The sequence below is a fragment of the Neofelis nebulosa genome, chromosome 8, assembly GCF_028018385.1.
Source record: "Neofelis nebulosa isolate mNeoNeb1 chromosome 8, mNeoNeb1.pri, whole genome shotgun sequence".
In the NCBI taxonomy this organism is placed as follows: domain Eukaryota; kingdom Metazoa; phylum Chordata; class Mammalia; order Carnivora; family Felidae; genus Neofelis; species Neofelis nebulosa.
Window position 1 is genome coordinate 17,338,084 of NC_080789.1, and position 12,116 is coordinate 17,350,199.

The window sequence follows — 12,116 nt, forward strand, 5'->3', positions numbered from 1 at the left end:
CACGGAGCCTGCTTGGGATTCTCTCTCTCCCTCTCTCTCTGTCCCTCCTCAACTTGTATGCATGCACACATGCACACGTGCTCTGTCTCTCTCAAAATAAATAAATAAACTTAAAAAAAAGATAATACTTTAGACTGATATTTGGGATAAAGGAGGAAAGAGAAAGGGGAGATGACTAGCTAATTACAATATTGTTCATAGTAGAAAGCCAATATCAAAATAAGAGAGGACCGAATCCTCCTAACACTCAACCTTTTTCTAAGTCACATGGAAGTTTCACAACATTGACATATCATAGTCTGCAAAGAAAATTTCAAGCATTCCCAACATAAGAAATGATATAGATGGCCTTCTGTGATCATACACAATTTATGGTTTTGACTTTGGAATCATGTAAATACCTTGCTTACTTAAAAATAAAAATAAATACAAAAGGAAAGAAAATCCCCCTCCCAACCGAAAACAAACTGAAATAACTGAATTTAACTATATGTCAAATTTCTGGCATAACAATACAGAAAGAAACTATTTTAGGAGACTTTAAAACACAGTGTTGGGACAGTGCATCATTAGTAAGATACAGCTTAAGGGCAGTGACAATACACACCCACATAGAAATTTTAAAATGTATCCAATCATCTTAATTTCTAGTAGCACTGTTAGTATGGTTATTATGAAACTGCTCTAGGAATGTTCTTGGATAAAGCAAATAAGTAATTATATTAATATCATTTGCAGCTCAGACTTTTTGTTCAAGAGAAAAGAAATAAAAGTAAAATCCTCCATAGGTGCCTGGGTGGCACAGTTGGTTAAGCGTCTGACTCTTGGTTTCAGCTCAAGTCATGGTCTCACAACTCATGGGTTGGAGCCCCACTTCAGGCTCTGCGTTGGCAGCCCAGAGCGTGCTTGGGATTCTCTGTCTCCCTTTCTCTCAGCCTCTCTCTCGCTTGTGCTCTCTCTCTGTCCCTCTCTCTCTCAAAAACAAACAAAAAATCTTGAAAAAAAAACTTTAAAAAAATCCTCCCGTAATTTCAAATTTGAACTGGTAATATCTGTATAAATTCATGATTTCTTTCACTCTTTCTGAAAAACCACTCATTCCTGAGCTTGGTTCCCTGGAAAGTCTGGACACAAGGACAAGGCACCATAGCAAGCAACCCCGAGTGTGTGCCTGCTAAAATCCTTTCCTCACTGAAAGGAAAAGAGCTTCTTGTACAAATGATGTCAAATCTGGGTCAGGGAGTATAAACCTGGGACATCAGTGGTGCCAGAAAGCAAGGAAGCTTTCAAAGACCACTGGGACCATATCGAAAGGAATCTGGAACTAACTCTGAGATGCCCACTGGGTAAAGCTGACAAAACATGGCTCTACCAGCCACTCTGACATCTCTAAAAGCACGGCCAACTGGATTTTGTGCTCCTTTGATTCAATGCATTAGAAGTGCACAGTGCCACCTAATAAGTTTTCTTGCAAACAAAACAAGGGGGCGGGGGCAGGTGGAGAAAGGAAGAAAAAAAGAGAAAAGAAAAAGAAACAAACCTTTTCCTGTATCAAGCCCCTGGTTCTAACTATCTCTTTCCAGGAAGTACAGGAAATAGAAGGATAAGTGAAACAACTCAAGGAAGCAATCAGCCGAATCTAGAGTGTGGGAAATCTTACAGCATAAATGTCTGTTTTATTTAACAGGGAAATGTTATGAAAAGAAGGTGAACTGTTTTATTTATTTATTTATTTATTTATTTTAATTTTTTAATTTTTTTTTTATCTATCTGTCTATCTATCTATCTATCTATCTAGAGAGAAAAAGAGACAGAGTGAGCATGAGCAGGGGAGGGACTCAGAGAGAGGGAGAGAGAGAATCCCAAGCAGGCTCTGCACTGTCAGCACAGAGCCCAACGTGGGACTCAATCCACCGATTGTGAGATCACGGCCTGAGCCTAAATCAAGAGTCAGACACTCAACCAACTGAGCCACCCAGGCACCCCAAACTGTTTTAAATTTTAAGATACTTAGAAGGCATATAAATATAAGAAACTGTGGTTGACCTCCATATATGTTGCAGTTGTTATACTGAGCAAGCTCCGATGATGATAGCTTCCAAGAAGCACCATATTGCTGATTGGGTGTTACCATGTAACTTTCCCGAGAAATTTGGAAATAAGATTGTCATCCAAAAGTTAATAAATAAAACTAACCAACTTGGGTCATGGGCCCACTTTCGGACTGGCTGAAACAAGGGGAATGGGACTATCCTGACTGGCTTAGGCCAAGCAGGGCCACTCCTCTAGCTGGGGTGGGTGTATGAATATCATCCAGATGACAGAGCTTCTGTGGTAGGGAAAGGAGGCCGAGGAAATTAGGGGTTCACCCACAATGTCTACTGCAGTCAATAACAGTTGGGGTATGTTATCTTGAGGTTCTTCTTTCTTTTTCTTTTTTTAATGTTTATTTATTTTGAGAGAGGGAGAGAGAGAGAGCAGGGAAGGGAGCAGAGAGAGGGGGAGACAGAGAATTCTAAGTAGGCTCTGTGCTCTCAGTACCAGAGCCTGACCTGGGGCTCGAACTCATGAACTGTGAGATCATGACCTGAGCAGAAATCAAAGGTTGGAAGCTCAACCGACCGAGCCACCCAGGCGCCCCTTGAGGTTTTTCTAAAAGGTAATTTTTATCCTTTCAGGCTTACATTTTATCTTTAGCAGACTAATCAAACTGATCATTTATTCTGGTAACTTTTCAAATTGCTATTACCTGGCTCCCAGGCCCTTCAGAACAATTATCTGGTCAACTTAATTACCCAATTTGGTGAATCAAAACTACTTTATCTCTAGAGACATAAACACTTAATGCTGAAAATTATGGTGTAATTATACTGCACATAATTTATTTCAGTTTCTTAATCTATTTTAATCCTATGGATACAGTTAAATGTGTAAAAGAAATGCTTTATTTTCTAGCAGGGTAAAATTTTTCCTTGGGGGTTGGGGGTAAGAGGGGAGCAGAAATTTATTTCCAGTAGACTAGTATTCTGAAGAGTGGCCACCTTAAACTGGAGTTAACTTGATTCTCTGCCTCATCTGCTGAAAATTTTATTTTTATTTTATTTTAGAGAGAAAGAGAGTATGCAAGTGGGAAAGAGGGGCAGCGGGAGAGAAAATCTTAAGCAGGTTCCACTCTTGACACGGAGCTCGATGCAGGGCTCTATCCCAGGACCCTGGGTTCATGACCTCAGCCAAAATCAAGAGTTGGATGCTCAACCAACTGAGCCACCCCTGGAATTTTTAAATTATTTTTTTAAGGGTTCAAGTTTTGTATACAGTGCAAGGCATCGTTTCTCCTTCAAAGCTCCATCCACAGCATGGCATAAATAAGACCTGTGCTAAATTCTGCTAAATATCAACGAATCAGAAGTAATATCATATTATTTTAACAAAGGGTGAAAATGTGCATACAGGTGGAGCAGGGAGCCATTTAATCTTATAGAATTCATTGGCTTTTGATGAAAGGTATTTTTTCATTTTAGTCAATTTTAATTATTCCCATAACTAAATGCTTTTAAGTCTTTGATTCTTTTAATTCTTCTCCTGGGTCATGTTTCTAGTATCTTGGAAACATGGATCTTGTTCTAAGAAGAGCTGGATCTTGCTACAGCAAAACAGAGCGTCTAGGACTAGGTTGCTGGCATCTCCTCAAAAGTACTTAAGGGGCTCCTGGGTGGCTCTCAGTTAAGCATCCGACTTTGGCTCGGGTCATGATTTCATGGTTCGTGGGTTCGAGCTTCCTGTCGGGCTCTCTGCTGTCAGTGCGGAGCCTGCTTCAGATCCTCTGTCTCCCTCCCTCTCTCTCTCTCTCTCTCTCTCTCTCTCTCTCTCTCTCTCTCCTCCTCCCCCTCCCCAGCTTTCACTCTCTCAAAAATAAAGAAACATTTAAAAAAAGCATTTAAAAGATCTATACATAATGAGGTCAATAATGAAGCATTCTAATAATACTATTTCACACAACGATAGGCATGCAACCTGATAGATATAATCAGAAGAGGGAACACATACAAACAAGAGTGAAGTCATGGGAGAGGACTTGAAGGAAAACCTTTTGTTTTTACATGGGTAAATTGTGCATAGTTTGTACTGTTCCCCTTTTCTCATCCTACACTACCCCTTTTACCTATATCATGTTAAGAACATTTTGCACATTTACACATTCTGATTACAAACTGTTACAGGGCCCCACACTGCTATTCAGAACAGAGAAGTCTCTATTATTTTTAAATGAATGCTTTCAAGTTCATAATACTTTGAAGCTGCCAAATGGACCACCTACACACTGGCTATAAGTTCCTGATTTATTTAGCAGGGAATACAGAAGGGATCGGAAGAGAGGTGGCTACAGAGAAGTGAAGCAGAACCAGCATATTTTTGTATGGCTTTTTCCTCTGCATGGACGGGATGCTGCTAAAGCAGCTTCCTATGTCCCTACTCGCCCAGCTCCATTTTTTGTCACTATTTATTTATTAAAAATTTTGTTTAATGTTTATTTTTGAGAGAGAGAGAGAGAGAGAGAGAGAGAGAGAGAGAGAGAGAGAGAGAGCGTGAGCAGGGGAGGGGCAGAGAGAGAGAGGGAGACACAACTCACCCCAGGATTTCTGGGACTTTTCAGGTGTTAGCACTACAAGTCCCATGCCTCACAAAACCCCTCAATCCCTGGTAATCAGTGATAGTTGGTCACCTAAGTGGGTACTTCGCACCCACTTAATGGCTTTAATTTGCATTTCCCTAATGACTAATAATGCTGAATGGGTATTCTTTTTTTTTTTTTTTTAATGTTTATTTATTTTTGAGAGAGAGAGAGTGTGAGCAGAGGAGAGGGGCAGAGAGAAAGGGATACACAGAATCCGAAGCAGGCTCCGAGCTGTCAGCACAGAGCCCAACACAGGGCTCAAACCGCTCAAACCAACGAGCCTCGAGATCGTGACCTAAGCTGAAGTTGGACACTTAACCGACCAAGCCACCCAGGCGCCCCTGTCACTTTTTTAAAAAACAATTTTATTTTTAGGAAATCTCTACACCCAACGTGTGGCTCGAACTCACAACCCCAAGATCAAGAGTCGCATGCTCTACTGACTGAGCCAGCCAGGCTCCCCTGTCACTTTTTCTTTTGATATACTTTTGGATTTATGGACAAATTGCACCAGTAGGATAACCCAGATTCAAAAATGGATACATTTTGCTCCCTTTGCATTTTGCTTCATTGTATTTTTTTTCCTCTCTCCCCACACCACATACCCACACAATCTTTTTCTAAATAATCCGAAAGAAAGCAAATTGTAGACTTTGTTTATCCCTACATACTTCAGTGTATGAATCCTAAGTACAACATTTTTTTTTTTTTTTTTTTTTTTACGGAACCAGAGTGTAATGAACAAAATCAGAAAATTTGACGTGAATATAGGACTATTATGTAATCCACTGTTTGTATTCAAATTTTAATCGTCTCCATAATGTCCTTTACAATTTTTCCTTCCAGCCCAGGACCTAACACAGGATCATGGACTGTATTCAGTCTTCTCAACCCAATCTGCGACAGTTCCTTCTGTTTCTTCGTGATTACATTCAGATCGTATGTTTTTTGCAAATACACCACAGAAGTGATATTTGTTCTTTTCTCAGTGAATCATATCTGGAGGCACGTAATTGTAGATTTGTCTTATTACTGGTAATGTTAACTTTGATCTGGTAATGTTAACTGGTAATGTTACTGGCAATGTTAACTTTATAAAATTATTAGTTATGTCTTTTCAGTTAACTAGTATTTGTGGGGAGATATGAAAACATAACTGTCTCATTAAACTTTCACTCCTTAATTTTTACATCTATTGATGATTTTCTAATTCTTTCATTCACATTCTTTTTTTAAAATTTTTTAATGTTTATTTACTTTTGAGAGGGAGAGACAGAGCATGAGCGGGGGAGAGGCAGAGAGAGGGAGACACAGAATGTGAAGCAGCCTCCAGGCTTGGAGCTCTGTCAGCACAGAGCCCGATGCTAGGCTCAAACTCAGGAACCATGAGATCATGATCTGAGCCGAAGTCGGACGCTTAACCGACTGAGCCGCTCAGGCGCCCCTCTTTCATTCATATTCTATGTCTTAGTTGGTATTGTACCTTGAGAAAGAGCTTTCTCTTCTCCTATTCATTTATTTATTTATGTCAGTTTTGACTCATGGATTTTTATTCTGTTTAATGGGTTTTTAATTCATTACTTTATAATTTATTTTGATATTAAAGTTGTCCCAGAGGGAGCCCTTTCAATCTGCAAACCTCTCCTTTTTATACGTTGCCTTCATTCTTTGAGCACTTCCTTAATTTCTGGTACAGCTATTTTGGGCTCATTTTGTATTTTTCCTGACCCAGCCCTGGTATTAGCCTTTTCTCCAAGGAACACTATGTTGAGAATGGTATCTATTTACTTATTCATTTATTTATGTTGTTGTTGTTGTTGGGAGTGGTATTTAGAGAGCGAGATCTGGATGGCAGGTGTACTCATTGCTATTGATGTGCCCTAACCTTTAGGCTCTCTCATTGTAGAGGGCAAGGAAACACACACATTCACATTCATATCCTCATATATTAATGTTTGTTTCCTTATCTGTCTGTATTTAAAACTTCAAGAATGAGAAACTTGGGGTGCCTGGGTGCCTCAGTCAGTTAAGCATCCAATTCTTGAATTCAGCTCAGGTCATGATCTCACAGTTCCTGAGATGGAGCTCTGAGTCCGGCTCTGCACTGACAGTGGGGAGCTCACTTGAGATGCTCTCTCTTCCTCTCTCTCTCTCTCAAAAATAAATAAACTTTTTTTAAAAAGTAAGAATGAGAAACTTGCAGCAGTGTGCTGGAACCAGCTTGAACCGGCTTACTAAATAATTGCAATTCTGTGAGCTGGTTGTAGGTTGAAAGCAGCCATCCGAGCATTTATAATATAACAATTGGCAAATGCTACAGATCAAGTGTTTACCCCACCTCACCCCAAGTCAGTTTCGCATGAGCCACTGGAAATCTGACTTCCGTTACCCTCAATATACCCAGAGTTATTCAGAATACTTAGGTTACATGGCAAAAGGGAATTCAGGTTACTGATCTACTGACTTTAAAATAGGGAGATTATTCTGGATCATCTGAGTGGGCACAAGGTGCTCACAAGAGTCCCTAAAAGTGGAAGAGGGAGGGGCGCCTGTGTGGCTCAGTTGGTTAAGGATCTGTCATGGGCTCAGGTCACGATCTCACTGTCTGTGAGTTCAAGCCCCGCATCGGGCTCTGTGCTGACTGCTCAGAACCTGGATCCTGTTTCAGATTCTGTGTCTCCCTCTCTCTCTGACCCTCCCCCGTTCATGCTCTGTCTCTCCCTGTCTCAAAAATAAATAAAACGTAAAAAAAAATTTTTTTTAAATAAAAAAAAAAGTGGAAGATGGAGGCAGAGAAGAGAGTCAAAGAGCTATGAGGATGGAAGGGGGGGGGGGGTCAAAGATGCTACTTTGCTGTCTTTGGAGACAGAGGAAGGGGACCACAAGCCAAGGAGTGTGGTTGGCTTCTAGAAGCTCAAAAAGCATTCTCCTCTAGGGCCCCCAGAAGGAATGTTGACACCTTAAGCTTAGTTCAACGCGTATTGGACTTCTAATGTACAGAACTGTAAGGTAACAAATGTTTTGTTTAACCACTAAGTTGATGGTAATTTGTTATAAAAGCAATGGAGAATGAATAGGCACAGTGTGTGTTTCTTCTGTCAGGGCATTTTCTCTCAGTCAGTGAGATTCATCCCTTTTGCTGAGTCCATGATTTGTTTCTTTTTATTGCACAGTAGTATTCTATTATATGAAACACCAAAGTTAGTTTTGCCATTCTCATAGTGATGAACTTTTGATTATTTCCAGTTATTAGACTACTATGATAAAGCTACTATGAACAGGTTTCTTGTTTTTTTGGGGGGGGGCCTCAAAATGTGACATTCATTCGAAGGAAAAGAAAAGAAAAGACCAGATATCCATCCCTTAGCTCCCTTCCCTCCCCCATCCTGTTTCTCTTTAGTCCCCCAAGGACTGGACCCCGGCTAGGGGGATATAGCAGGACAACCCCTCTCAGATGAGGTCAGCAACACTGAGGGGCATCTCCTCAATGGAGGTGTTGTAGAAGGTCTCGACGTCTCAGAGAGTCCTCTTGTTTTCTTCTGTCACCATGTTAAAAGCCACATCCTTATGGTCAAATCATCTACCAGGGCTGATTCTGCAGATATAATTTTCCCTGTTGGTGGGAAGGTCATGGTCGATGACTAAGGAGACCTGCTGCACATCAGTGCCTCTGGCCAGCAGGTCAGTGGTAATCAATACTCTGCTACAGCCAGAGTGGACCCCCGTCATGATCACATCTCACTCCCTTTGGTCCACATCTCCATGCGTGGCAGACTCCGCGAAGTGTTGGGCATGCATCTTCTCAGCGGGCCAACCAACCTTCCGGCGTTGATTATGACTGCCTGTGTGACGGTCAGGGTCTCATACAAAGTCACACAGAATGTCTAGCATCCACGCTTCTCATTCCACATTGATGTAGAACTGGTGGATACCCTCCAGGGTCAACTTTTCCTTTTTGACCAGAATCTGAATGGGGTCCCTCATCAATTTCTTGGTCACCTCAAGCACATCGGAAGGCACTGCAGCTGACAGCAAACCCCTCTGGGTGTTGTTATCGGGCTTTTGAAATACGTCATAGATCTGGCGCTTGAATCCACAGCTTAACATTTCATCAGCTTTGTCCAGTACACACATCTTGATGTATTTGGGAGACGGGATCTCTAGTTAAGCATATCAAACCCATGATTAGGGGTACCCACAATGATATGGGGAGCTTCCATATGTAGCTTTTGTACCTCAGCATGCACATGGGTCACATGGGTCCCACCAATGCAAGTGTGGCAGGAGGTACCCACATAATCTCCAAATGCCATGACTACCTTCTGTATCTGCTGAGTCAATTCTCTAGTGGGTGTCAGGACCAAGTCCTTTGGAGCCTTTAGATCCAATTCAATCTGTTGCAGGATCCACATGGCAAAAGCGACTGTTTTCCCAGTCCCAGATTGGGCTGGAGCGATCACGTAATAACCCTTGATACAAGGAAGAATGTCTTGCTGCTGGATGGCCAAAGGCCTCTCAAAACCAGAGGTGTAGATGTCACAGAGAAGGGACTCAGAGAGGCTCGTGTCATCAAAGCTGCCAACATTTTCATTCTAGTTACTCTCGAAGATGCCTTAGGCTCCGTCCCGTCGCAGTCATTGTCTCTGGATTGGGATTCCTGACTCACAGACTTGATCCTTAGAAACTAGGCTATGAACAGTTTTCTATGCTCTTCCTTTGGATATACGAGCATCCATTCAAGAGAATTGTTACACATTTTGGCTTTTGCCTGGTTCTTAAGCCAGACATTATCAGCAAGCCACATCATCATCCCCAGAAGAGTAGTCAATGAGCAGATGTCCCTGAAAAATAGCTGAGCCATCAGCATCCCAGTGTTGCACAAAGCCTGTCTGCCAGCAAAAACCCAACAAAGTCAGCTTAAAGACGCTAGAACAATGCAGTCTATCATTAAAGTTTTTAAGTAAATTAATAATTCTGCTGGGAGTGGAACCAGAACAGAAAATCAAAAAGCCAGTAGCAGCACCACTAAAAGTAAAGGATGGTAAATTAAAATGTATGTATCCATGCATTTCAGGAGGAAAAGAATTGAGTATCCACTCAGGATTGACAACATTGTGTCACCCTGACTTATAAAGACTCTGCTGACAACCTTAGTAGGGACATGGTCAGATAAGTAAATAGTATCTGTCCATAACTTATCTTCTACGTTCTCTGATCATGCTTTTCATTGGGTGTCATGGAAGGAGAGAGACCCTATAGTCCACCTAGTGGGTGTGGACCCAGGAAGGGGTACAGGAAACTGGAGTGTCCTTGTTAATGAGAACAGGAAGTCCAAAGCCCAGAGGCAGGAACTCGTGGGCACAGTTGAGGAACCACAGGAACCTGATGAGTATTCAAGGACAGCAAACCTCTGCTCCTTCAGAGGTACATTATAAAGACACCAGGAATAGGGAACCCTTGAAACATTACCATGTTTATGCAGAAACTCTCAGTAGGGACCAACCAATGACTATATTTCCAAAAGAGATATAAACATCATACCGAAATTCTTTTAATTCCTCAAAATCCCCTTCTCCTCCCCACCCCCCTGCTTTTTTTTTTTTTTTTTTTTTTTTTTTTTTTTTTTTTTTGGTAAAAGTTCCTGGGAATAACCTTTACCTGGAATACTTTCTCCTTCTTTTCCTATCCCCCCTCCTAAAACTTCTATTAGCATGGCTATTGGTCCTTTACATTTCAGTTTAATATCATTTCCTCTTACAAGTCTTCCCCACTCCCTCGTGTCTCCCTCATCCCCAAACTTTGGAAGATGCTTCTGCTTTGTACAACTACAGCCTTCTCAGATTTGCCTTACCATTAGCTCTAGCTTTTGTTGTCACTGGTTATTTAGTCATCTGTCTTCCCTGAAAGACAATGAAGTGGTACCCTCGGGAGTATTTTTATCACCATTTAAGCTGTGGAATCTGAAGTACGTTGTAGAGCGATACCTTGACTCCTCATCTATAAAACAGGCACAACAGGCCCTACCTTAGAGCATTGTGGTGAGCACTGAATGAGTTCATACAGACCAGGCGCTTAGAACAGTAGACCCTCACAGATGATCTCATACCAGCTCCTGGATCTTCCCATCCTCTGCCATTTTGGCAAATGGCAATTCCAGTATTCCGACTGCTTGAGCCAAAAGCTTTGGACGCATCCTTAACCACCTTTCTCTTTCTCTCTTACCCCTCATTCAATCCATTAGCAAATCCTGCCTGTCAGCTCTACTCCCAAATGATCTACTGCTCAAATGATGCAGCACTTTCTCACCACTTCCTCTACGACTACCCTGGTCTGAGCCATCATCCCTCTCACCTGGATTACTGAAACAGCATCCTTACTGGTCCTCCTCCCGCTTCCACCGTTGCCCCTCACTCAGCTCTCCACAATCATCCCATTGAACCACAAGTCAGAGTGGGCTATTTCTCTGCCCAGACCCTTTCGGTGGCTCCTGTCTCACTCAGAGTCAAAGCCCAAGACCTGATGATGGCCCACAAGTCTCATGACTGGCCTCCAGCTAAGTCTCATTCCTGCCACACGGGACTCCTTGCTGTTTCTTGAACAGAACATACACACTTCTGCCTCAGGACCTTTGTGCTTATTGTACTTCCTCCAGAGAGTTCCCTCACTCCTTTCTGCTCAAACCAGTAAGAACTCCGTGGACCACCTTATATAAAACCATCTCCCTCCTCTCTATACTCCTCCACTCCAGACTCTCCAACTCTTTAACCTATTTTATTTATATTCCTAGTAGTTATTACTATGTGGGATATCTATCTATGTATCTTTATACATGTATACAGAAAGCTGTGTGTGTATATATATATATATATATGTATATATATATATATGTTTGTTTATTGTCTTTCCCCACTTGAATGTAAACTCTGTAAGGCAGGTATCTGTTTATTTTGTTCACTATTACACTCCCAGAGCATGAAACAACATGGCATAAATGCCATAACTGCTCAATAAATATTTGTAAATAAATGAATGACTATTGTTATTTGGTACACAGTAGTAGGTCCACCATAACTACTTACTGCATAAAAAAACAAATGAATATTCCATAGTTTCCCCAGAAGAGCATTGCTAATGGGGGGCTCAGGTGAAAGAAACGGGGACGTGTATGCACAAACATTTGCTGCATGGGCTGCATGTTCTTGGAATCACGGTTTCTTCTAATGCTTTTTAAAAATGAGTGTTTCAGAGGTGCCTGGGTGGCTCAGTCAGTTAAGCATCGGACTTCTGCTCAGGTCGTGACCTCACAGTTCATGAGTTCAAGCCTCATGCTGGGCTCTGTGCTGACAGCTCAGAGCCTGGAGCCTGCTTCAGATTCTGTGTCTCCCTCTTGCTCTGCCCCTTGCTTGCTCTCTCTCTCTCTCTCTCTCAAAAATAAATAAAA

At 41.7% G+C, this 12,116-nt stretch overlaps 1 pseudogene; it reads right to left on the bottom strand.

The window, feature by feature from the left end:
- Positions 1-8,144: 8,144 nt before the first annotated feature.
- Positions 8,145-10,811, bottom strand: LOC131483785 (eukaryotic initiation factor 4A-I-like; annotated as a pseudogene).
- Positions 10,812-12,116: the final 1,305 nt, after the last annotated feature.